At 37.5% G+C, this 27609-nt stretch overlaps 1 long non-coding RNA gene across 2 annotated transcripts; it reads left to right on the plus strand.

Moving 5' to 3' along the window:
* The first annotated feature begins 1593 nt into the window (after window positions 1-1593).
* Window positions 1594-13697, plus strand: LOC107974670 (uncharacterized). Of its 2 annotated transcripts, XR_010157182.1 has the most exons (4): window positions 1594-2787; window positions 10177-10292; window positions 11137-11213; window positions 11507-11569. It is a non-coding gene; the product is annotated as an uncharacterized LOC107974670 (long non-coding RNA). The 2 variants fall into 2 exon arrangements; XR_001717588.3 differs by lacking the exon at window positions 11137-11213 and having other exon boundaries at window positions 11507-13697.
* The last annotated feature ends 13912 nt before the right edge of the window (window positions 13698-27609 follow it).

Genomic DNA, 27609 nt, shown 5'->3' on the forward strand with positions numbered 1-27609 from the left:
ATAAACTTTTAAATGGTTTTAAACCTTTTGACTATTTCATAATAACACTTAAACACAAATACATTGTGCAGCTGTACAAAAATATTGTCTTTATATCCTTTATATCTTGACATCCCTATTCCACGTGCCTTTCTATTTTTAATTTTTTTTATTTTAAAACTATTTTGCTAAAAATGAAGACACAAACACACATCTTGGCCTGGGCCTATGCTGGTGGAAAATACCACTGTTTACCACTTCTACCTGTTGTCCTGGGACATATTGCCCCTGAAGGCCTTCCAGGACCTTCATGTTGTCCTGGAACATATTGCCCCTGAAGGCCTTCCGGGGGCAATAACCCCTTCATGTAGAAGGTCCTGGAAGGCCTTCAGGGGCAATAGCCCGCATGAAACTGTCATCTCCTATGTTATGACCCATAGATTTTTCTCCTATGACAAAAATGCCTTTTCCTGGAAGGCATTCCTAAATAAATGCGTTTTTCTGGAAGGCATTCCTTCTGAAGGATCAGCCTGAGGCTGTTATCCACTTAAACTTATTTTTTAATAAGCGGAAGAAATACACTCTAAAGTAATGATAAAAAGTTTAGCATAGTAAATATATAAACCAGTAACACAGTCATTTATTATCAGGTGTTATGTACTGTCCATACTGTATGTGCTATGCTATTACATGACTGGCAGCATAGTAGGTTTGTTTATACCAGCATCATGATGATCTCATGAGTAATGTGTTGTGCTACAACATTTTGACAGCTACAGGGTCACTAGGGGATAGGAATTTTTCAGATCTATAATCTTATGGGGCCACTGTTGTGTATGTAGTCTGTTATTGACTAAAATGTCATTATGCAGTACATGACTGTATGCATGTACACACAAACACACGCACGCATGCACACACACATAAACACTCAATATTTTTCCCAAATGTCTATGATAAAAATATTTATTCCATAATTTAACTTTTAATTGTTTGTAAATATTCTATTTCTTTGCTTTACTCAACATTGATAGTATTGTCCTTAGTGTTTAGATTAGATGTAATTTTCTTATTGTCTAGGTATTATTAGGTGTTCAATAAGTATTCTGGTTTAAAATGCCATCATGGTCCTCATTATCAACAGTGGCCTCTCTGCATTTTGAGAATAGGAAAAATGTTTAACATCTGAAAGCTTGGGTTTATCCTTGCTAAGTGACAAGGAGAATCTGGGCAGAATGCTAAATCTTTAAGTTGTCTTTCATTTTTTTTTTCTTTTCAGTTTCTAAAATAAATAGCACTGTTAGCAATTACTGATAGATTTCTTTGTTAATGTAAGAAAACATTTTGTAAGATTAGACTCATTTTATTTTTAAAAAGAGCTTCAGTATATGAATATGTGATGTTTAATATAAGCTTAAAAGTAAGAAGGCCCTTCCCTTATTTTCTTAGAGTACAACTGTAGGCAATTAGAATACATTGAAGTGGGTTAAAAGGCAGAACCTAACTTGAACTTCCTTTTGACCACCTGTACAGTATATTCTCAACACTGGGGCCATTGGTTTTGTGGCTTTGTTTCCTGCTCACTGGACTGCCTGGAGGATGGGCTTAGGGTGTGACTTTGCTCATTTCCTTTTTGTCACCTCACAAAGCCATGCTTTGTTTGCTTTATCTAAGACCTCTGTGCTACCTAGCTAAGTTTGGCTTCCTGTCCAATGCTGTTCACTCTGTCTCCATGGATCCAGCTCAATTGGAAGAAAAAGCAGATGAAGGCCTGAATTGTCTACTGAGTTTTCAGTGACTTCCTCAAACTTCTCACTTACCTTTCAGTGCTGGCATCGTCCAGGTCATAGGAGAAAGTAGTAGGGGTGACTCAAATATTTAGTATTTGCACAGTAAAAATGTCCAGCTATGCCAGGTGGAGTGGCTCACACCTATAATCCCAGTGCTTTGGGAGGCTGAGCAGGAGGATTGCATGAGGCCAAGAGTATGAGACCAGCCTGGGCAACATAGTGAGACTCTGTGTCTACAAAAAGTTTTTTTTTTTTAAATTAGCTGGGCATGGTGGCATGTGTCTGTAGTTCTAGCTACTTGGGAGGCTGAGGTGGGAGGATCATTTGAGCCCAGGAGTTTGTGGCTGCAGTGAACTATGGTTGCACCATTGCACCCCAGCCTGGGCGATAGAGGGAGACCCTGCTTGTAAAAAGTAAGCCAAGCTCTTTACTGGCTGAAATTGCATGGAGTAAGGGAGGGAGTCGAAATTCTGGGGCAGAGAACTACCTTTTGTTGTTCATATGTGTTTGTCTTTAATAATGTTCCCCAGTATCTTATGTTAATGAGGAACATTAATGCTTTGATATCGTTTCATGGTGCCACTTCAGGGAATCACTCTTGCTTAATCTAAGGAGGATGGAGCTGTACCGAGCTAAAAGTCTGAATTTGGAGATGATAGTGGTGACCTTATAGGCAATATCAGGTACAGATGGAGCTTTAATAGTGAAAAAGTAGACTGCTCAGAGTAAGTATGGAGGATCATACTTCTGCATACACTGAATGTAGTTGTTTCTTTTCCACACAAGGACTCTCTACAAGAGAGGTTTCTTTAGAAAGAATTGGACCTGATGGAGGGTCATTCTATCAGAATGAATTTTTTAGGTTTCTTCCTTACAGTTAACATCTCTGAAAGGTACGGATACAAGTTATCTACAGGGTAACACCTGTAGATATGATGCAACAGGCTTATGCCATTGGAGAGTGAATAGTCAACCTTCTGAAAACAGTGTACACCACCGGAAGGACAAGAAAAAAACTGTGAGTAACCAGTGAGTCTGGGTGCCTTGATTGGGGTCACTTTCAAATAGTGATTTTTTTATTTTTGCTTTGTCACCACATGGTTTGCATGTGTTGAAGGACAGTGTTATCCAGTAGGATTTGTCTTAGGTTTTTTTTTTTTTTTTTTTTGAGACCGAGTCTCGCACTGTCACCCAGGCTGGAGTGCAGTGGCACAACCTCGGCTCACTGCAACCTCCACCTCCCAGGTTCAAGCAATTCTCCTGCCTCAACCTCCTGAGTAGCTGGGACTACAGGTGCCCACCACCACGCCTGGCTAATTTTTTGTATTTTGAGTAGAGACAGGGTTTCACCATGTTAGCCAGGATGGTCTTGATCTCTTGACCTCGTGATCCGCCCGCCTCGGCCTCCTAAAGTGTTGGGATTACAGGCGTGAGCCACTGCACCTGACCTCGTCTTAGGTTTTCTAGTGGAGGCCTGAGCCAAAGAAATTTTCATGTTGTACAGAAAGTCAACCTATTTCTTAACCATTTTAAAAAATGACACAAGGGTTAGATTTTTGAGGGGAGGGATCAGTTAAGCACATTGCATTTGCCTTTTCATCAATTTTAATGTTTTTCACTAGTGTAAAATACATAACTGCAGTTACTCATATTCATCCTGGAACTGCAGAGGACACAGAGATTTTGTGACCAAGGCAGTCATGGACAGGTTGCTATCTTACACTATACAAATGCTGTCTTACTTCCATTGCCAGTTATGAACTGCATATAAAGTTTGCACATAATTACTAAGGCTGAATAAAGGATCACTACTATTATTACTGTTGCAGATGTTGGTGCCATCTTCTAGAATATCGGAAGTTTTATGTGAAGTTAGGTTTAATCTTTTGGTAGGGTACTGCTTTCATATCATTATTGGACTGAAAATGACTATCCTCTAGATTCATTAATGTGCTTAGTCTAATTTCCTAATTCGCCACCATCAGAAATGTAAATCAAAGCTCCAGAAGTATGGCATTTCAAAATATGAATTTATTTTGTAGAAGAAAACTTACATTGTATGTTTGTTGGCAAAGTAGAGAGCATGTTCTTGTCTTCCATGAAGGCTAATGGCATTTTCAACTGTTAGATCAAGCTTTTCTGGTAAGAAATTTTACTGCTGCTAGTGTAATAATTCACCTATTTTATATAATTTTAAAACATTTTAAGGTTATTATAGATGTTTATCCTTCCAAAGCATAACCAGATTGCAACATGGATATTGTATTTTAGTTTTTGGCTGTTTTAAAGCATCCAGGTGAGATAATAAAAGATGGGAAAAATGTTCACTATAAATTTACTTTGAAAAATATACCAATATAACATGTGGACATTTTTGTATGATATATGTGTGTGTGTGTGTGTGTGTGTGTGTGTGTGTGTGTGTGTGTGTGTGTAGAAAGAGACAGAGAGAGAATATTAAATATGTTACATATATTGCATTACCTCACACAAATGCACACAATTAAATTCCTACTGTAAAATGTAGAGACTAGGCCGGGTGCCCTGGCTCATGACTGTAATCTCAACACTTTGGGAGGCCAAGGAGGGTGGATTACTAGGTCAGGAGTTCAAGACCAGCCTGGCCAAGATGGTGAAACCCCGTCTCTACTAAAAATACAAAAATTAGCTGGGCGTGGTCATTGGCGCCTGTAATCCCAGCTACTCGGGAGGCTGAGGCAGAGAATTGCTTGAACTCGCGAGGCGGAGGTTGCAGTGAGCCAAGATCACACCACTGCACTCCAGTCTGGGCGACAGAGTGAGAAATATGTCTCAAAAAAAATAATAAAAATAAAAAATTGTAGAGACTAACCTGGCCTGTATAGTATTAAGAAAAGATCAACAGAATTTACTCAGAGCCCTCTATCACAATGATGATCATTTTCATTATATGAGCCATTGTCACTGTATACTAAAAGTAATATACTCAATATACGCAAACATTTTAGTCCCCAATTAAATATGTCTCTGAGGCAACATACTATTATTATACAGTATTTCATATTATCTGAACTTCATGATAAACATGTTTGAGATAATGATCTCGATCTCTGTTTTAACAATTTAGGAATGGAAGGAAAATGCCCAGAAATGGTGACGTTAATAGTTATTCTTAGAATTGTTGAAGTCTGACTTGATGACTTTGAGTGTCACGTTGAATGCAGGTTTTAAGACAACTTTACATTATGCTCTCCTCAAAGGATGATGTGGTAATTCCATTTCTCAAAGTAGCTACTAAACTTCCCAGGTGAAACAAATAAATTGAAAGGACTTCCACACATAGTGAGGTGCTAGTAGATCCACACGGTGCATGCCAGACAGTTCCACATTTTTCACACAAGGAGTAAGCAGTCTCTAGCCCCTTTGTTTTTCATATATAAATTGACTAATTTTAAATTGATAAGAATATAAAATTAGATAATAAAGTGCAAAATTTTGAAGAGTTAAAGTGTAATATAAAATGAGCTCCTAGTTTTTGAAAAAGGTATTTATGGTCCAGGTGTGATGGCTCACACTTGTAATCCCAGCCCTTTGGGAGGCTGAGGTTGGTAGATAACTTGAGCCCGGAAGTTCGACCAGCCTGGGCAACATGGAGAAACCATGTCTGTACAAAAAAAACCAAAAATTAGCTGGATGGTTATGCATGCATGTAGTGCCAGCTACTCAGGAGGCTGAGGAAGGAGGACCATCTGAGCCTGGGAGGCAGAGGCTACAGTGAGCCGTGATTGTGCCAATGCACCCCAGCCTGGGCGATGGAGTGAGAGACCCTGTCTCAAAAAAAAAAAAAGAAAAAGAAAAAAAAAGAAATGTTTAAACAGTATGAATTCAATCTTCAAATAAAACTTAGAAGTCATTATTTCAGTTGGCTTCTGGCATCAGTTCAGTATTTTTGATAAGAAAGTTATTCAAAAGCAAAATGACACATGGTAGCTAAAACATAAAAATATATATTTTTTCAAAATGATGTTTTACAGCTAGAAAATAATACATAGTAAGCTTAAGTTTTTCAAAATAACTTCTCTTTCAAATTGGGCCCTTCAGAAACACTGATGGCTCATTAATTTCTCAAAAATTTAAAAAATAATTTCAGAAAAATGTTTACCTGAAATACATCAGTAGGCATAGGGCCAGAGTTAGCTGATTTAGTTCCATAATTGAACAAATATTTATAACTGGCTCTTTGAAGGGGAAATTTTCTTATAGAAACATCTTTGTGTTTGAGAGTATGAATTCTGGAGCGGACTCTGTAGGTTCAAGTCCTACCTCTGCCATTTGCCAGCTGTGCCACCTGGGGCAAGCTATAGACTTGTTTGTGCCTCAGTTTACTCATCTTAAATATGGGGATAAAAAGGTCTTACCTCAAGTGGTTATTAGGAGTTTGAAATGAGGTTATATATATAAAATACTTAGAACAACTCCTGGTGCATAGGGAGTTTTGCATGAGGGTTACCTGTTACTACTATTAAAGCACACGGATTGCAAACTAGCTACCCTCAGGCTGTGAACAACTTTTAAAAAACATTTAAATATCAAGAATATATGAGATATAGATTTTTAACTTCTCTTCATGAATAAAAAATATCTGACCATATGGTAGCAGGGTTAGTGGTCATAACCCTTTCCCATTCCTGGGCCTGTTTCTCTTGTTCTGCCCAAAGTTGACATCCATCCTTGCAGCCCTGGGTGGAGCCACAGACCTTTCAAGGCCAAAAACCTTTATGGAGCAGGACCTGTGCTGAGGGAGACACCAGGAGTTTGGCATTCCTGCTCTTCCCTCACCTGCTGAAATTAAATAGTTAAAAAAAAGTGTAAAAATGCTAAAGTTTAAGGAAAAGTCAATAAAGACTAAATGGCATTACTTCCACAGGATCTGTAGTAAAATGTCTTGAGAATGTCCCTTTCCTTTTTTCCCTTTACAGTAAGTTTTTCAGCTCATTGACTTTCAACTGTCTTCGCCTTTGGCCCCATCCTGTGGTCATTCCTTCTTGTACACCAAGTATGTGCTTCTATGAGAACAATATTTAGTTCTTCAACTTTAAGAGTTCGTTTCAGGTGAACTAACGAACACAAGAATGTTCCCCAGTGACATCCCTCCCCACCCCTCTATCCGTTTTGAATGCTCCCTTTGTTTCTCTACCTTTGCTGTGCTTAATTACAGTGACAGTTATTTTTTTCAGGTTCTTTTTCCACAGACAAGAATCATAAGCCAGCTAGTCCAACAGAAAAAGAATAACTATAAAAATAAGTCCTCTCTGGGAAATGAATCTTTTTGATGTTGAAGTATTTCATTTTCACACCATTACAAATGTTGTTTTAGCCCATGATACACTGAACATCTAGATTCTATAATGATAAGCACATCATTCATTGATCTGACATCATTTAATTTACCTGAACAAATAAGACAATTTTCAGGCACCTTTCTTGTCATCTGATATAATGGAAGAAATAGTTCTAATACTTGTGGTTACATATGCATTAACACCTTGATGTTAAGGTGATAACAAAATTCTCAAATTTGTCTAACCTTATTCTGTGCGTTTCTTTATTATATATATATTATAAGATCTTAACAGAGAAAGGATTTTCCTTTAAATCTGTGACAAAATGTCACTCAGCCTTATAAGGCTGACTCATTTTAAAACTTGCTTTAGAAATGTGTTACAGTGTTATGTGTTAAATTACAGGTTTGGAAGATATCCTTTATGGTTTTTCTGAATTGCAAAAAATAGATGTGATAATAAAATGTTATGCATTTCATTATATTCTGCTTCATGTTGTCGGTTGATCATTTAGTGGTAAAGTTGTTTTCTTCCCTTTATATGTGATCTTCAGACTAATTTGAAGTTGACATTTTTGTATTGCATGGAATATCTTCACTGCTTAAGCTTACCATAAATTGTTTCATCCCTTTATAGTATCCTTTAGAAAAAACATTTTGAATTTATAATTCCTGTCCTGAAACATCATAGGAAACTTAATTTGTTTTGACACATAAAAATAGCATCATACTAGAACTTTAATCAGAAGACCACCTCTCCACTGAATCTCTACAATTTTTTTCAAACTCTGAGACAGGGAGAAAGATAGCCAAAGGTATCACCTTTATTGTTTGGCTTCTATTTTTTGAACTAAATTAATATTATTGAGTTCGGTTGTTTTAAAATAAATTAATTTTTAAATTAAATCAATTGAATAGGCAATACAATGTTTCAGATCTTTTTTTTTTTTTTTTGAGACAGAGTCTTGCTCTGTTGCCCAGGTTGGAGTGCGGTGGCATGATCTCGACTCACTGCAAGCTCTGCCTCCCGGGTTCAGGCCACTCTCCTGCCTCAGTCTCCCAAGTAGCTGGGACTACAGGCGCCCACCACCACGCCTGGCTAATGTTTTGTATTTTCAGTAGAGATGGAGTTTCACCGTGTTAGCCAGGATGGTCTTGATCTTGTGACCTCATGATCCGCCCGCCTCGGCCTCCCAAAGTGCTGGGATTACAGGTGTGAGCCACCACGCCCGGCCTAAAAAATTTTTTAAAATGTAAATATGTGTAGTCTGCAAAGTCTCCCATTTCTCGTTCTCTTTTTCCTCATTTACCTCCTGTCCCTTTTTCACACATTGGTAACCACTGTAATTAGCTCATTTTGAGTTCTCCAAGAGTTTCTTCAGGCAAATACAAACCAATAAATGATATATTCTTTCCCTGCCTAGCACAAAACTCTGTCTCCTACCCATTTCTTCCACAAATTGCTTTGTTAAATTAACAATACAGGTCCCATATACAATATTATTATTAACTAGAGCCATCATGCTGTATAGTAGGCCTTCAGAATTTATTCATCCTATACAACTGAAACTTTGTGCCCCTTGACAAGGGCCTCCCCATTCCCCCCACTTCTCCATCCCTGGTAACCACCATTCAACTCTCTGTTTCTATAAATTCAACTTTTTAAGATTCCACCTATAAGTGAGATCATGCAGCATTTTTTTGTGTGGGCTAATTTCACTTAGCGTAATATTCCACAGGTTCATCCACGCTGTTGCAAATGGCAGGCTATCTTTCTTTTTTAAGGCTGAATAATATTCCACGTGTGTGTGTGTATAATAATTTATTCATATCTTGGTAATCGTGAATAATGCTGCAGTGCACAACATAATAGTTAATACTGTATTGTACACTTGAAATTTGCTAACAGAGTAGATCTTAAGTGTTCTTACCACTCTCCCACACACAGAGAAAAGACAACTATACTAAAAGATGGATATATTAATTAGCTTGACTGTAGTAATCAGCTCAGTATGTATATCAAAACACCACATTGTACATCTTAATTTTCATTAAAAAACCCCAAACAAAAAACATACAATGCATTTCACAGATCTTTATGTATCAGTATATGGAAAGCTTCCTCATTCTTTTTTTACAGCAGCATAGAATGCTGTTGTACAGATATAATTTTTCTAATTGGATCCCTGTTGATAATTTAAAATAGTCAAATTTTTTGCTCTCACAGTGCTGCAATGCATATTGTTTATTTTCATATATGTAAGTTTAATATACATTGTGAGAAATAGAACTGCTGAATAAACAGTTGTATATATTTGTAATTTAGAAAAAGTTTTCAAATTGCCTTCCATAGGTCTCGTGCCAATTTATATTCTCATCAGCAATAATTGAAAGTATCTGTTTTTCCATTGCCTTGTCAATGGGCTGTTGTCAAAATTTAAGGGTTTTTGTTAATCTGTTAGGTGAAATATAGCTTATTCTAAATTAGTATTTCTTCTATTATCCAATTAAAGTTTTTTGTATTTCATTTTCTATCAACAGTTCTATCATTATCAACTGATAATGTATTTTGACAATTGTCTTTTGTGTTGCTATATATTCTTGTGGCTTTCCAGTATTGTTTTTATATTATAAAGATTGGGGCTGGGAAAGGTGGCTCACGCCTGTAATCCCAGCCCTTTGGGAGGCTGAGGCTGGTGGATGACCTAAGGTCAGGAGTTCGAGATCAGCCTGGCCAACATGGTGAAATCCCGTCTCTACTAAAAATACAGAAATCAGCCAAGTGTGGTAGCGCCTATAATCCCAGCTACTTAGGAGGTTGAGACAGGAGAATGGCTTGAACAGCTACAGTGAGCCAACATCGCACCAGCCTGGGCAACAAGAGAGAAACTCTGTCTCAAAAAAAAAAAAAAAAAAAAAAAGATTGGCCTGTGATATACATTACAGATATTATCCTTAGTTTGTCATTTGCCTTTTATTTTTCTTATATACTTTGCTATACTATAGGAATCAAATATATACTATAAAAATTAAATATTTTCTTTTCCTTTCTCTTTCTCCTCTCTGTTTTCTTCTCCTTCTTTGTAGACAATATAGAACATCTTTCTGACCTTGAGGTCAGGAAGTCCTCCTTGACAAGACACAAAAAAGAAAAATCACAAAGGAAAAGGATGACAACTTGACTCCATCAAAATTAAAAACAGGTGCACATCAGAATATACCATATATACAATTAAAAGATAAGTAATGATATAGAAGAAACTAATTGTCTCACACAAAGCAAACTTGGACTGCTTTCTAGAAAGTAAAAAGGAATCCTAAAATAATCAATATGAAAAAGACAAACAACCAAATAAAACCAAATAAAACAGCAAAGATTCAAACAGGCAAATTCACAAAAGAGGGAATTCAAATGGTCAATAAACACATTAAAATATATTTAAACTGCAGTAACCAGAGAATAGCAAATGTAAAACAAGGTGTCATATTTCTACTCATTTGATTTGCAATTATTAAAAGTGTTGAAAATATCAATTGCTGGGGCATCAAATATCCTCATAGATGGCCAATGATGGAAGTATGTACACATTATGAAGTTTTGTTTCTAGCAGTGTTTGGTAAGAATTGAAACTTTTGCTCTATTTGAAATTTATCTTGGTATATGGTGTGAAGTATGGATTTGATGTAAACATTTTTTGGATGTTTTCCTAGCTGCTTTAACACCATTTATTAAACAGTACCTCTTTTTCATGCTGACTTGAGATGACATCTTTGCCATATACTAAATTCACGTATGTCTTTGGGTCAGCTTCTGAATTTACTAATCTGTTCATCTATCTGTCTACTTGTGTCACTACCTCCTGTTTTAATTATTACAGCTTCACAATATGATTTAATGAATGTATTATTGTTTAATTTTTTTTCTCCTTAGTCACATTTTTCTGCTGTGTTCTTTTTGTTTTTGATATTTTTTCTTTATATTGCCTTGTATTGATTTTGTACAGGCATGCCTCATTTTATTGTGCTTTGCTTTACTGTGCTTTGCAGATATTGCATTTTTTTCCAGATTGAAGGTTTGTGGCAACCCTGCATCAAGCAAGTCTATAAGCATCATTTTTCCAACAGTATGTGCTCACTTATTGTCTGGGTGACATTTTAGTAATTCGCACAATATTTCAAGCTTTTTCATTATTTGTATATCTGTTATGGTGATCTGTGATCAGTAATCTTTGATATTACTATTATATTTCAAATGTTTTGGGACACCATGAACTGGACCCACCTTAACAGAACTTAATCTATAAATGTTCTCTATAGAACTTAATCTATAAAAGTTCTTTATCAAACTAATCTATAAACGTGCATGTTCTGATGGTTCCACTAATCAGCTGTTTCCCATCTCTCTCTCTCTCCTCAGGCCTCCCTATTCCCTGAGACACAACAATATTAAATTAGGCCAATTAATAATGCCACAATGGCCTCTAAGAGTTTGAGTGAAATGAAGAGTTGTCTGTCTGTCTATCTGTCTATCTATCTATCTATCTATCTATCTATCTATCTATAATCCATCTATTTATTTTTGAGACAGATTCTTGCTCTGTCGCCCAGGCTGGAGTGCAGTGGCACTATCTAGGCTCACTGCAACCTCCACCTCCTGGGTTCAAGCAATTTTCCTGCCTCAGCCTCCCTAGTAGCTGAGATTACAGGTGCCCAACACTATGCCCAGCTTTTTTTTTTTTTTTTTTGTATTTTTAGTAGAGACGGGGTTTCACCATGTTGGTCCAGCTGATCTCGATCTCCTGACCTCAAGTGATCCACTGGTCCTTGGCCTCCCAAAGTTCTGAGATTACAGGAGTGAGCCACTGTGCCCGACCATATCTCTCATTTTAGATGAAAAGCTATAAATGACTAACATTAGTGAGGAAGGCATGTGGAAAGGTGAGACAGGTTTGAAAGCTAGGCCTCTTGCACCAATTGGTTAGCCAAGTTGTGAATGCAAAGGAATAGTTCTTGGAGGAAATTAAAGTGCTACTCCAGTGAACATATGAATAATAAGAAAGTGATACATGCTTATTACTGATATGAAGAAAAGTTTTTGTGTCTGAATAGAAGATCAAATCAGCCACAATATTTCCTTAAACCAAAGCTTAATCCAGAGAAAGTCTCCAACTCTCTTCAATTCCATGAAGGCTGATAGAGGTGAGGAAGCTAGCAAATATTAAAACCTAGTATAGGCTAAGGAAGAAGCTGTCTCCATAACCTAGAAGTGCAAGGTGAAGCAGCAACTGCTGCTGTGGAAGCTGTAGCAAGCTGTCCAGAAGAGTTAGCTAAGATCATTGATGAAGGTGGCTACACTAAACAGCAGATTTTCAATGTAAACAAAGCAGCCTTCTATTGCAAGAAGATGCCATCTAGGACTTTCAAAGCTAGAGAGAAGTCAATGACTGGCTTCAAAGGATGGGCCGACTCTGTTGTTAGGAGCTAATGCAACTGGTGACTGTAAGTTGAAGCCAATGCTCATTGACCATTCTGAAAATCCTAGGGCCTTAAGAATTATGCTGTTTCTATTCTTCCTGTGCTCTATAAATGAAAAAACAAACTCTAGATGAGAGCCCATCTGTTTACAGTATGGTTTACTGAATATTTTAAGCCCACCATTGAGACCTATTTCTCAGAGTAAGAGTCTTTTCAAAATATTACTGCTCACTGACAATGCACTTGATTACCCAAGAGGTCTGATGGAGATGTGCAGAAGATTAATGTTGCTTTCATGGATGCTAATTCAGCATCCATTCTACAGCTCATGGATCAAGGAGTAATTTTGACTTTCAGATTTGCTATTTAAGAAATACATTACATAGTGCTCAGCTGCCCTAGTGATTCCTTTGATGAATCTGGGCAAAGTCAATTGAAAGTCTTTTCAAAAGAGTCCACCATTCTAGATCCCATTAACAACATTCACAATTCATGGCAGGAGGTCAAAATATCAACATTAACAGAAGTTTGGAAGAAGACGGTTCCAACCCTAACAGATGATTTTGAGGGGTTCAAGACATCAGTGCGATGAAGTAACTGCAGATGTGGTGGAGATGTAAAGAGGACTAGAATTAGAAGCAGAGCCTGAAGTTGGGACTAAATTGGTGCAATCTCAGGATAAAACTTGAACAAACCAGGAGTGGTTTTTATGGATGTGTAAAGAAAGGTTTCTTGGGATGGAATCTACTTCTGGTGAAGATGCTGTGAGCATTGTTGAAACGACAACAAAGGACATAGAATAGTACATAAACTTAGTTGATAGAGCAGTGAGATAGGGCTTGAGAGGATTGACTCCAATTTTGAAGGAAGTTCTACTGTGGGTAAAATGCTATCAAACAGCATTGCATACTAGAGAAATATTGCATGAAATGAACAATCAATTGATGCAGCAAACTTCATTGTTTTCTTATTTTAAGAAATTGCCATGGATGCTTCAACTTTAGGCAACAACCACTGTAGTCAGTCAGCAGCCATCAAAGTAGAGAAGACCCTCCACCAGCACAAAGCTTACAACTTACTCAAGGCCAAGATGATTATTAGCTTTTTTAGCAATAAATTATTTTTAAATTATGGCATGTACATTGTTTTTTATCCATAATGCTACTGGACACTTAATGGTCTACAGTGTAGTATAAACATAACTTTTATATGCACTGGGATGCCAAAAAAATTCATGTGACTTGCTTTATTGTGATGATCTGGAACCAAACCTGCAATATCTCTGAGTTATGCCTGTACTTGTTTCTTTTTTATTAATTTAGTTATTATTAAATGTGTATATTTCACTAGACCAGCTATTTTCTGCAGAGCTCATTACAGTTAGGTAGAGAGAGTCATCACCACACAGAATAATTCTTTATGTAAAATATTTCTCCACAAGTTTCTGCCACAGAAGCAGACAGCTTCCTGCAAATATGGCTTGTTTATGTGATTTTTTTTAGAGCCCCTCATATTTTGCTACTCTAAATCAAGCCATTTCCTGCCTTGCTCAACACAGCTCCTACATCCTTGTAAACAAGAATTACAGTTTTTAGATTTCAGAATAGGTCTTCAATTTTTAGAAAGCTGTGTTTTTGCTGGTGCTTTTTGAGACTCAAGACAACAGTGGACAGGTTCCACTTTCTGTGATTTGACTCCTTTTTAACTCCCTTATTAACTTCTTCCCAATCTTAATTGTTTTTAGCAACTCATAGTTATATTTAGGGATCTACAGATGATATGTTTTTTAGCTTCATTGAAAATGTTTTTATTTAATTCCAATTTTTCATTCTTCTTGGTTTTGTATACTTTTTGGAAGAGTAGGTTTGGGAGTAGGGAGAATTCCTGACTGATAGCAGTCACATTCTCATTAGAAGTTAAGGGCTTCTAATGAAATTTTTCATGATTTTTTTTAATATGATGTTTTCGTGTGATTCCTCCAGCTAATGTAGATGTGACTGCCATTCTGACCATGACATGCTACTGTGCATAGTAAGCCCCTTTGGGCTTTGCCCATACCTGAAAAGTCTTTCTGAAAACCTCACCACTGACTTCTTTTCACTTAACTTACTCAGCTGTGTCCTTGGAGATCTGTATTGAGTATCTCTTCTCTCTAGAAGCTTTCCCTTACATCCCCTGTACTTGCATCCCACCTCTGTACTTTACTTGCATCTCACCTTGGGGTACTTCCTTTGCTCTTATTTCCCTAGACCACAATGATCTTCTTACTCCTCTATAGATTCTAGAAGGTACTGTAGAAAGTATTCTCAGGAGATGCTTCTTCAAGATGCATTGTGAAAACAGTGTGGTGTGATCAAATATTTGGGAAATGCTGCATATTATATTCTTAGTCTTAGAGTGTCACAATTTATATATTAGAATTTGCAAAAGGTTTTAAAAAAAGAAGTCTGTTAATATTGATATAACCAATAGCATACCAAAAGTAGTTGTTTATGAAACCCCCATTTATGTGTGACACAGTGTTAATACATGCTGGGAAGCTACACAAGAAATGCCTCCTTGATGTGACTATGGTAGGATCCTCAGCTCCTAGTCCAGTGCCTGGTACATTGGTGCTACTTAATATATGCCTGTTGAATGACTTAATCTACCTTATACACTATCCCAGATGCTTAGTTGTTTACAGAAACGTGTTATAAGTTGTTTTTACATACAAGGGATCACAATGGCATAAACTCTGGAGAGCTGTGTAGGTCTGCTTCAGATAAATAGATTTGGCTCCAATGTTGAATGTTATTTTTGAGTCATGGGGACATTTACTAAGCAAAAAGCATTCAGGGGAGGGTGGCCAGGTTATTTAAGGGATTTGGAAAACCTTTATGCATGGAGTGATGAGAAGTAGTGGATACATTTAGTTTGGAGAAGATAATGCTAATAAGAAAATTTTATCTTTAAATATTGAACAGTGACTAAGATATCATTTTACCGGTCAAAAATTTCACAGTATAGTAAAAAAAAAAAAACAAAAACAAAAACAAACAAACTGATTACAACATAATGAAATAAGTGTCCTGGCAAAACATCTTCAGCATCAGAGAAAAGAGTGAATAGTTTGCTTGGAGGATTGGGTGTGTGGGTAGTCAGGGAGACTTCTCTGAGGGGGCAGCATCTGAGCATATTTTAAGGGTGAGCATGTGTGGAGTGCTCCATGTCACAACACAGTCTACCTTTGAAGAAAGATCTAGGTGAAAGTTTAGAGTTTATTTATCTTTAATAGAAAACTGTTATGTTTGGATGAGAGAGCTATTTCTGCCAATTGTTCTACATTGAACACTTTCAAGTTGTGGCATAATGCAGCATGCAGTGGCTGAAAATATATGAAGCACTTTTTGAGTTGCTGACTTAAAAGTGAATCATTGAATAATATTTTTCTTATTTAGGTTTAAGCTTATTTTTTTGTTGTTGTTGTTGTTTTGTTTGTTTTGTTTTGTTTTGTTTTTTGAGACAGAATCTCACTCTGTTGCCCAGGCTGGAGTGCAGTGGTGTGATCTTGGCTCACTGTAGCCTCTGCCTCTTGGGTTCAAGCGATTCTCATGCCTCAGCCTCCCAAGTAGCTGGGACTGCATGTGTGCGCCACCATGCCCAGCTAATTTTTGTATTTTTAGTAGAGATGGAGTTTCATTACACTGGCCAGGCTGGTCTCAAACTCCTGGCCTCAAGTGATCCACCTGCCTCGGCCTCCCTAAGTGCTGGGATTACAGGTGTGAGCCATCGTTCCCAGCCTAAGATGATTCTATTTATGATGACCTGTTCTTGGTAATGCGCTTCTTTTTTTTTTAAAGGAGGTGAGAAATCTGTGGGCTTCAAAGGAGTGTTGATTTTAGGTGGCTCAGCATACGGCTGAAATGCTTGTAGTTTACATTGTAAAATATTGACTTTATAAGTAGATCATTCTGTAAGATACATGAATTCAGTACTTATCTTTCTACTCATTGTAGATTTCCAGAGTTCTATATCATCAGAAGGGCTGAAACATATTCAGAAAATAGACAGTTTGGGCCAGGCACAGTGGCTCGTGCCTGTAATCCCAGCACTTTGGGAGGCCGAGGTGAGCGGATCACGAGGTCAAGAGATCGAGATCATCCTGGCCAACATGGTGAAACCCTGTCTCTACTAAAAATACAAAAATTAGCTGGGCATGATGGCACGTGCTTATAGTCCCAGCTACTTGGGAGGCTGAGGCAGGAGAATTTCTTGAACCCGGGAGGCGGAGATTGCAGTGAGCCAAGATCGCATCACTGCACTCCAGCCTGGTGTCAGGGCGAGACTCCATCTCAAAAGAAAAAAAAAAAAAACAAAAACAGAAACAAAATAGACAGTTTGTTTCACAACCTTGGAGGAAGAGATAATTTCATTAATCCAAATGAAAATACAATGATTTAATAGTTTTTTTTATTTTTATTTTTTTGAGATGGAGTTTCACTCTTGTTGCCCAGGCTGGAGTGCAGTGGCATCATCCCAGCTCACTGCAAACTCCGCCTCCCAGGTTCAAGTGATTCTCCTGCCTCAGCCTCCCAAGTAGCTTGGATTACAGGCATGCACCACCACAGATGACTAATTTTGTATTTTTAGTAGAGACAGGATTTTACCATGTTGGCAAGGCTGGTCTGGAACTCCTAACCTCAGGTGATCCACTCACCTCAGCCTCCCAAAATGTTGGGATTACAGGCGTGAGCCACCACGCCTGGCCTAAGTTAGATTTTTGTTAGAAAAAGGAATCAACGTTAAATTTTATATTTCTAAGAAATATTTTCATTTATCCAACTCCGTGTTTTACTTGTTTGCTTATAAGAATAAAAGAAATGATTTCACTGTTTTATTTCATCCTGAACTGACAGGCTTCACTTGTTTCATAATTTTAGTGTATAAAGCTATTAATGTTAGTTTTGTAGACACTGAAAATTATTTTTTAAAATGAAAATAGTTGATTGCTGAGTGAAATTGTGGATTATGCTTCCCTAAAGATGTTTTAAAAATACATATTTTCTATTTATTTAAAATAGAAAATATGTATTTTATATAAAATATGAAAATCATATTATTTTATTTTATTTATTATTATACTTTAAGTTTTAGGGTACATGTGCACAATGTGCAGGTTAGTTACATATGTATACATGTGCCATGCTGGTGTGCTGCACCCATTAACTCTTCATTTAGCATTAGGTATATCTCTTAATGCTATCTCTTCCTCCTCCCCCCACCCCACAACAGTCCCCAGAGTGTGATGTTCCCCTTCCTGTGTCCATGTGTTCTCAATGTTCAATTCCCACCTATGAGTGAGAACATGCAGTGTTTGGTTTTTTGTCCTTGCGATAGTTTGCTGAGAATGATGATTTCCCATTTCATCCATGTCCCTACAAACGACCTGAACTCATCATTTTTTATGGCTGCATAGTATTCCATGGTGTATATGTGCCACATTTTCTAAATCCAGTCTATCATTGTTGAACATTTGGGTTGGTTCCAAGTCTTTGCTATTGTGAATAGTGCCGCAATAAACATACGTGTGCATGTGTCTTTATAGCAGCATGATTTGTAATCTTTTGGGTATATACACAGTAATGGGATGGCTGGGTCAAATGGTATTTCTAGTTCTAGATCCCTGAGGAATCGCCACACTGACTTCCACAATGGTTGAACTAGTTTACAGTCCCACCAACAGTGTAAAAGTGTTCCTATTTCTCCACATCCTCTCCAGCTCCTGTTGTTTCCTGACTTTTTAATGATTGCCATTCTAACTGGTATGAGATGATATCTCATTGTGGTTTTGATTTGCATTTCTCTGATGGCCAGTGATGGTGAACATTTTTTCATGTGTTTTTTGGCTGCATAAATGTCTTCTTTTGAGAAGTGTCTGTTCATGTCCTTCGCCCACTTTTTGATGGGGTTGTTTGTTTTTTTCTTGTAAATTTGTTTGAGTTCATTGTAGATTCTGGATATTAGCCCTTTGTCAGATGAGTAGGTTGCAAAAATTTTCTCCCATTTTGTAGGTTGCCTGTTCACTCTGATGGTAGTTTCTTTTGCTGTGCAGAAGCTCTTTAGTCACATGATTATCTTAATAGATGCAGAAAAGTCCTTTGACAAAATTCAACAACGCTTCATGCTAAAAACTCTCAATGAATTAGGTATTGATGGGACGTATCTCAAAATAATAAGAGCTATCTATGACAAACCCACAGCCAATATCATACTGAATGGGCAAAAACTGGAAGCATTCCCTTTGAAAACTGGCACAAGACAGGGATGCCCTCTCTCACCACTCCTATTTAACATCATGTTGGAAGTTCTGGCCAGGGCAATTAGGCAGGAGAAGGAAATAAAGGGTATTCAATTAGGAAAAGAGGAAGTCAAATTGTCCCTGTTTGCAGATGACATGATGGTATATCTAGAAAACCCCATTGTCTCAGCCCAAAATCTCCTTAAGCTGATAAGCAACTTCAGCAAAGTCTCAGGATGCAAAATCAATGTACAAAAATCACAAGCATTCTTATACACCAATAACAGACAAACAGAGAGCCAAATCATGAGTGAACTCCCATTCACAATTGCTTCAAAGAGAATAAAATGCCTGGGAATCCAACTTACAAGGGACGTGAAGGACCTCTTCAAGGAACTACAAACCACTGCTCAATGAAATAAAAGAGGATACAAAGTAATGGAAGAACATTCCATGCTCATGGGTAGGAAGAATCAATATCGTGAAAATGGCCATACAGCCCAAGGGAATTTATAGATTCAATGCCATCCCCATCAAGCTACCAATGACTTTCTTCACAGAATTGGAAAAAACTACTTTAAAGTTCATATGGAACCAAAAAAGAGCCCGCATCGCCAAGTCAACCCTAAGCCAAAGAACAAAGCTGGAGGCATCACACTACCTGACTTCAAACTATACTACAAGGCTACAGTAACCAAAACAGCATGGTACTGGTACCAAAACAGAGATATAGATCAATGGAACAGAAGAGAACCCTCAGAAATAACGCCGCATATCTACAACTATCTGATCTTTGACAAACCTGAGAAAAACAAGCAATGGGGAAAGGTTTCCCTATTTAATAAATGATGCTGGGAAAACTGGCTAGCCATATGTAGAAAGCTGAAACTGGATCCCTTCCTTATACCTTATACAAAAATTAATTCAAGATGGATTAAAGACTTAAACATTAGACCTAAAACCATAAAAACCCTAGAAGAAAACCTAGGCATTACCATTCAGGACATAGGCATGGGCAAGGACCTCATGTCTAAAACACCAAAAGCAACGGCAACAAAAGCCAAAATTGACAAATGGGATCTAATTAAACTAAAGAAAATAATATTTTTTAAGTTGAGAATGACCTGCCTGATTGTGGAGATGAGTTAGTTGACCATTCATTCGTTCATTCATTCAGGGAATGCTTTTTGAGTGACTGTTAGTAACAAGACACTGGAGGTTCTCATTATCTATAAGATGCTATCAATATGTATACAGAAAAGGGACTAGTTCTTTCAGCATTTGTTAAACAAATTACCTTAGAAGGCAACCCAATTTAGGAGACAGGGTGTAGGCTTTAGAGGCAGACTGATCTGAGTTTGAATCTAGGTTCTGCTACATACTAGCTGTGTTATTTTTGACAAGTTAATTGGTGTTCCAATTTTCAGTATTAAATGAGATATTTATAGCATTAAAACAATGTACCTAAAACAATGTCTGATACAAGTAGGCATTTAACAAATAGTCAACATCATGGCCATGCAAATAGGCGCAATCAACTTAAGTATCAGCTCAGTTTGCTCCTGTTCTAATAATGATAGGTCTCAGCCCACCTGGTTATTTCCACGACTATTTTGGAAACATTATAGAATCTTGATTGATAAACAATACAATAGAATGATGATGGTTCATAAGTATTCATATTTAAACAGTTTGAATAAATGTTCATAATTATTTTGCAGTTTAAAATGGCAGTTTTTCTGGGTACAAGGAAAGAAGACTGCTTTTTGACATTATGGAAGGATGCTGTGAATAGTATTAAATCCCATTTACATTTGTATGCTTTAAAAATTTCTTGTATATAAGCCAGTTCTAATAATTTTTTTTTTTTTTTTTGAGATGGAGTCTTGTTCTTTTCGCCCAGGCTGGACTGCAGTAGTGTGATCTTGGCTCACTGCAACCCCCGCCTCCACCTCCACCTCCGCCTCCCTGGTTCAAGCGATTCTCCTGCCTCAGCCTCCTGAGTAGCTGGGATTACAGGTGCCCGCCACCTCACCTGGCTAATTTTTGTTCTTTTAGTAGAGACGGGGTTTCACTATGTTGGCCAGGTTGTGAACTCCTGACCTCAGGTGATCCGCCCACCTTGGCCTCCCAAATTGCTGGGATTACAGGCGTGAGCCACCATGCCCAGCCCAGTTCTAATAATTCTTTATTTTCCACTCGTTTAATGTAAGAAGTAAAGAAATACAAGTAAGTATAATAGATTTTTAAACTTTCTTTCCTGTTTCCCGAACTTTAAAACCCATCACTCAATTTGAAGACAATGCATTTTTATATGTGTTAGGAATTCACTTCTTCATACTTTTCAGATGCTCAGAGATTGTGGACATTATGCCTTTCATCCTTTACCTTTGGAACCAACTTGTATGGGAGAACAACTTATCAAGTATAATTGTACTATGGTCACACATGTCCTTTACTCTCCATGTTGAAAATAGAGCTATGACAAGGAAGCAATTACTAGACCAATGTTTTTTTGGCCCAAAGGAGGCTAGTGCAGAATCAGACGAGGTTTTGAAGTGGTCTAAAGATCTTGGGTCACCTGGGTCCTGGTCATTTCAAGGCTATAGAATCTTAATGTAAATTGGAGAGATATAATTATTGAAAATAAATCTGGGTCTACTCTAATATTGACTTAGACTCATTTCAAAGTCCTAACTTGATCTTCAGCCTTCCTTTCAGAGAAACTAATTCTCTAAATATGTACTCCTAGACCCACTATCATTGTCTTTGTACTGAATGATTATTGACAGTTTTTTGGATTTCTTGAGACCTCTCCTGACAGAGAAATATCCTGGTCCCTAGGAAGCATTCTCTGTGATTTTGGTTGGTGAGTATGGGGTGTTTCAGTTTCACATTTTCCATTGGTAACATCTGCTTTTCTCATATGCATTAGTTATATAGAAAAGATCTCTAGAGGATGTCAAATGCCCTTATTCCTTTCCTGTATATTCTTTAAAGTATATTTTCAAACTTCCCTACTAATTAAATTCTTCCTTTTCCCTTTCCTGTTTAAAAGTCTCATTGTGTTATGCAAAATGGAGGCCTTGATTTTAGGGAAATGAGTCACATTATCATTTACTTCTTGAATTGTCAAAATAGGAAGTGATTCCACCAAATAAGAAAAGAAACATGCACAAAAGTTGTGATCTTTTTGAAAATATCAGCAAATTTTAGTACTCAGTAGGGGTTGGAGGTGGTAGAGAGGTGGGAAGGAGACCAGAACACAGAAGGCTGTTACTTACATGGAGATGCTTGATCTTTGCCTACTAATTGAAAAAATCATGATCCATGTAACCCAAAATGAAGATGACAACCTAGATATTTTATCAGTTTCATGGTCCACTCAATTCCTTTACAGTTGAAATGTTTTGAAAACCTCCTAAAAGTGGAGCTGGATCATTTTTCCCTCCCACATTTGCTGCCTAATGTGCTATCTACAGTTCTGATGGGTTTTCACAACCGTCCAACTTTAGGGTGTTCAGCCATGTTTCTCCAAATAGTCTCAGGTTTCATGTTCACTGGTCAGGACTGTCTTTTCTTATAATCTTTATCAGGCATTTAAAAGGAAGATCCTCCATTAAAAGGCCATGACAAAATTTTAAGTTTCAGGATCTGAATAAAATTGTTGTTGCATATGAATGAATGTTCTTTAGAAATAATTCAACCACATGTCAATCAGAATATGCCTAAAGGGCAACTTCTTTAAATTTAGTTTTGAGAAACAGAACTGACATGATGTCATTTTAATAACAGATTGCATTTTAGCCTTAACAATCATGTAAGGAATTAGCAAAATCCTAGTGAATTTCATTTTGATATATATAATACATCAATGATATCTGGTTAGAAAGCTAGCTGAGTATACAAACATGCCATCATTCCAAGTATTTATAATAATAATGATATGCTTCTAAATTATTTTTAAATTTTTTATTTTAAACTATAAATTTTTGCCAGGCACAGTGGCTCATGACTATAATCCCAGCACTTTGGGAGGCCAAGGCAGGTGGATCACCTGAGGTTAGGAGTTCGAGACCAGCCTGGCCAATATGGTGAAACCCTGTTTCTACAGAAAATACAAAAATTAGCCGGGTGTGGTGCTGCGCACCTGTAATCCCAGCTACTCAGGAGGCTGAGGTGGGAGAATTGCTTGATCCTGGGAGGTAGAGGTTGCAGTGATCCAAGGCTGCATCACTGCACTCCAGGCTGGGTGACAGAGTGAGACTCCATCTCAAAAATAATAAAATAAAATAAATAAGCTACAAATTTGTACTAAACGATAAATGACATTTATCATTTCTAGCAACAATAACAGTGTTTTTGAGAACTTACTATTGGCCAAACTATGCTAATTTAGAGGTTACATAGGCCATCTCATTTAAACATCACTAAAATTCTATAAAGCACGTTAATATACTACTACCATTTTACATTTGAGAGGAACCAAAATATAGAGAAATAATTTACTTAAAGTTATATGGACAGTGGTAAGTCTAGGATTCAAACATAAAACAGTCTGAATTTTAAGTCAGCATTCTTATCCATGATCCTAAAAGTTGCCAAATAAATACAGCAGTCTATGCTTATGTGTCAGAGGTATTTTCCGAGACACCCAGTGTATGTCTGAACCCCCAGATAATACTGAACCCTATATGGACTATGTTCAATATGATAACTGAGAGGCTACTCAGTGACTAAAGGGCAGTTCATGTATATAGTATGCATACACTGAATAAAGAGATGATTCATGTCCTGGGTGGGTTGGAGTGGGACAGTGTGAGATTTCATCATGTTTCTCAGAACGGTGTGCAATTTAAAACTTATGAATTATTTCTGAAAATTTTCATTCAATATATTTAGACTATGGTTGACCATGAGTAACTGAAACCACAGAAAGTGAAACTGCACATAAGGATAGACTTCTAAACTGGGGTTCATATTTCTTTTTTTGGGGGGGGGAACCTAAGTCAATCATAATTTTTATTTTATAGAATACATGAACTAAACTGCAGTAAACACATTAGAGAGATCTGAGGCTCTGAATGAACAAAAGAGCCCAGTAGGTTCCCAGTAATTCTATAGAATTGCACCTTTTTTGGTCACTGGAAAATGGTTTTTTTAAATCTAAAAAATTGGCAAATAATAATTGTACATATTTATGGGGTACAAAGTGATACTTCGTCATATATAATGTTTAGTGATCAGAACAGAGTAATTAGCATATCCATAATCTCAAACATATCATTTCTTTGGGTAGGGAATGTTCAATATCGTTTTTCTATCTATTTGAAACTATATATTATTATTAACTACAGTTATGCTACAGTGGTCTAGAATACTAAAACTAATTCCTCCTATCTAACTGTAATTTTGTATTCCTTAACAAATCTTTCCCTATCCCTCCCTTCCCCCTACCCTTTTTAGCCTCTATTAATCTTTGTTCTACTTTGTGCTTCTATGAGATCAACTTTTTTTAGTTTCCACATGTGAGTGAGAACACGCAGTATTTAACTTTCTGGTTCTTGGCTTATTTCATTTAGTATAATGCCCTCTAGTTCCATCTATGTTGTCATAATGACAGGATTTCATTCTTTTTTTTATGGCTGAATAGTATTCTATTGTGTACGCATATGTTAGATTGTTTAAAAATCCTTTCATCGGCCGGGCGCGGTGGCTCATGCCTGTAATCCCAGCAATTTGGGAGGCCAAAGTGGGCGGATCACGAAGTCAGGAGATGGAGACCATCCTGGCTAACACTAAAAATACAAAAAATTAACCAGGCGTGGTGGCGGGCGCCTGTAGTCCCAGCTGCTCGGGAGGCTGAGGCAGGAGAATGACGTGAATCCAGGAGGCGGAGCTTGCAGTGAGCCGAGATTGCGCCACTGCACTCCAGCCTAGGTGACAGAGCGAGACTTCGTCTCAAAAAACTCCTTTCATCTGCTGGGTGCGGTGGCTCACGCCTGTAATCCTAGCACTTTGGGAGGCCAAGGTGGGTGGATCACGAGGTCAGGAGATCAAGACCATCTTGGCTAACATGATGAAACCCCGTCTCTACTAAAAAATACAAAAAATTAGCCGGGCGTGGTGGTGGGCGCTTGTAGTCCCAGCTACTCGGGAGGCTGAGGCAGGAGAATGGCCTGAACCCAGGAGGCAGAGCTTGCAGTGAGCCGAGATCACACCACTGCACTCCAGCCTGGGCAACAGAGCGAGACTCTGTCTCAAAAAAAATAAAAAATCCTTTCATCTGTTGCTTGACACCTATGATGGTATCTTATCTTGGCTATTGTAAATAGTGCTGTAATAAACACGGGGGTGCAGATGTCTCTTGTGACACAGTAATTTCCTTTTCTTTAGATAAATGCACAGTAGTGGGATTGCTATATCATATGGAAATTCTATTTGTAGTTTTTTGAGGAACCTCCTTACTATTCTCCATAGTAGCTGTACTAGTTTTCTTCACACCAGCAGTGTGTTGAGTTCCCTTTTCTCCACATTCTCACCAGCATTTGTTATTTTTTGTTTTTGATAATAGCCATTCTAACTGGGGTGAGATGATACACCACAACATTATTGTGGTTTTGATTTGCATTTTCCTGATTAGTGATGTTAAGCATTTTATCAAACATTTGTTCCCCATTTGCATGTCTTCTTCTGAGAAATGTCTGTTCAGATTAATTGGTCATTCTTTTTCTGCCATTGAGATGTCTGAGTTCCTTGTATATTTTGTATATTAATTCCCTGTTGGATGAGTAGTTTGCAAATATTTTCTCCCATTCCATGGGTTGTCTTTTCACTCAACTGATTTTTTTCTTCTGTGCAGAAGCCTCTTAGTTTAATATAATCCCATTTGTTTATTTCTTCCTTTGGTTGCCCGTGGTCTAATAAAATCTTTTTTCAGACTCATGTCTTGAAGCATTTCATTTATGTTTTCTTCTAGTAGTTTTACTGTTTTAAGTCTTACATTTAGGTCTTTGATGAATTTAGGGTTTATTTTTGCATATGGGGAGAAGTAGGGAACTAGTTTCATTCATCTGTATATAGATAGTTTTCCCAGCGCCATTTATTTAAGAGAACGTCCTTTCCCCAATGAGTATTCTTGGCACCTCTGTCAAAAATCAGTCGCCTGTAGATATATGGTTTAATTAATTTTGGGGTTCTTTATTCTGTTCTATTGGTCTCTGTGTTTTTCTGCCAGTGCCATGCTGGTTTTATTACTTCAGCATTGTAGTATATTTTGAGGTCTGGTAGTGTGATATCTCCTTCTTTGTTCTGTTTGCTCAGGGTTGCTTTGGCTATTCAGTCTTTTGTGCTTCTGTACAAGTTTTAGGGATTTTTTTCTATTTCTATGAAGAATGTCATTGACATTTTGATAGGAATTGAATTAAATCTATAGATTGTTTTGGTTAGTATTGTCATTTAACAATATTAGTCCTTCTGATCCATGAGTGTGGGATGCCTTTCTATTTCTTTGTATCCTCTTCGATTTCTCTCATCAGTGTTTTTCAGTTTTCCTTGTAGAGGTCTTTTACCTCCTTGGTTAAATTTATTCCTAGGTATTTTATTTTATTTTTTGGTAGCTATTGTAAATGGCACTGCCTTCTTGATTTCTTTTTCAGCTAGTTCTTTATTTACGTATAGAAAGATTTCTTTGAATATTAATTTTGAATTTTATTTTTTGAATATTAATTTTGTATCCTGCAAATTTATTGAATTTGCTTATCAGTTCTAAGAGGGTTTTTTTGTAGAGTCTTTAGGTTTTGCTATATATATGATACGTTGCCTGCAAACAGGAAGAATTCGACTTCCTCCTTTCAAATTCGATGCTCTTTATTTCTCTCTCTTGCCTAATTGCTCTGGCTAGGACTTCCAGTATATGCTAAGAATGATAAGAGTAGGCATCATTGTCTACTCCCGTTTCTTAGGGGAAAAGCTTTTAGCTTTTTGTCATTGAATAATATGTTGCTGTACCAGATGTGGTTGCATTGCTTGAGCAAATTAACACATCTCCTGGTACCTGGTATGCAGCCATTGACTTGCAAATGCCTTCTTCTCCATTCCTGTCCATAAGGCCCACCAGAAGCAATTTGCCTTCAGCTGGCAAGGCCAGCAATATACCTTTACTATCCTACCTCAGGGGTATATCAACTCTCTGGCTTTGTGTCATAATCTTATTTGGAGAGATGTTGATGGCTTTTTGCTTCCTCAAGATATCACACTGGTCCATTAGATTGATGGCATTATGCTGATTGGATTCAGTGAGCAAGAAGTAGCAAACACACTGGACTTATTGGCGAGACATTTGGCTGCCAGAGGATGGGAAATAAATCCAACTAAAATACAGGGATTTACCTCAGTAAAATGTCTAGGGGTCCAGTGGTGTGGGGCCTGTCAAAATATTCCTTCTAAGGTGAAGAACAAGTTGCTGCATTTGGCCCCTCCTAAAACTAAGAAAGAGGCACAATGTCTAGTGGGTCTATTTGGATTTTGGAGGCAAAACATTCCTCATCTGGGTGTGTTACTCTGGCCCATTTATCAAGTGACCCAAAAGGCTGCCAGTTTTGAGTGGGGTCCAGAACAGGAGAAGGCTCTGCAACGGGTCCATGCTGCTGTGCAAGCTGCTCTGCTACTTGGGCCATATGACCCAGCAGACCCAATGGTGCTTGAGGTGTCAGTGGCAGATAGGGATGCTGTTTGGAGCCTTTGGCAGGCCTCCATAGGTGAAT

Source organism: Pan troglodytes, chromosome 4, assembly GCF_028858775.2.
Source record: "Pan troglodytes isolate AG18354 chromosome 4, NHGRI_mPanTro3-v2.0_pri, whole genome shotgun sequence".
NCBI lineage: Eukaryota > Metazoa > Chordata > Mammalia > Primates > Hominidae > Pan > Pan troglodytes.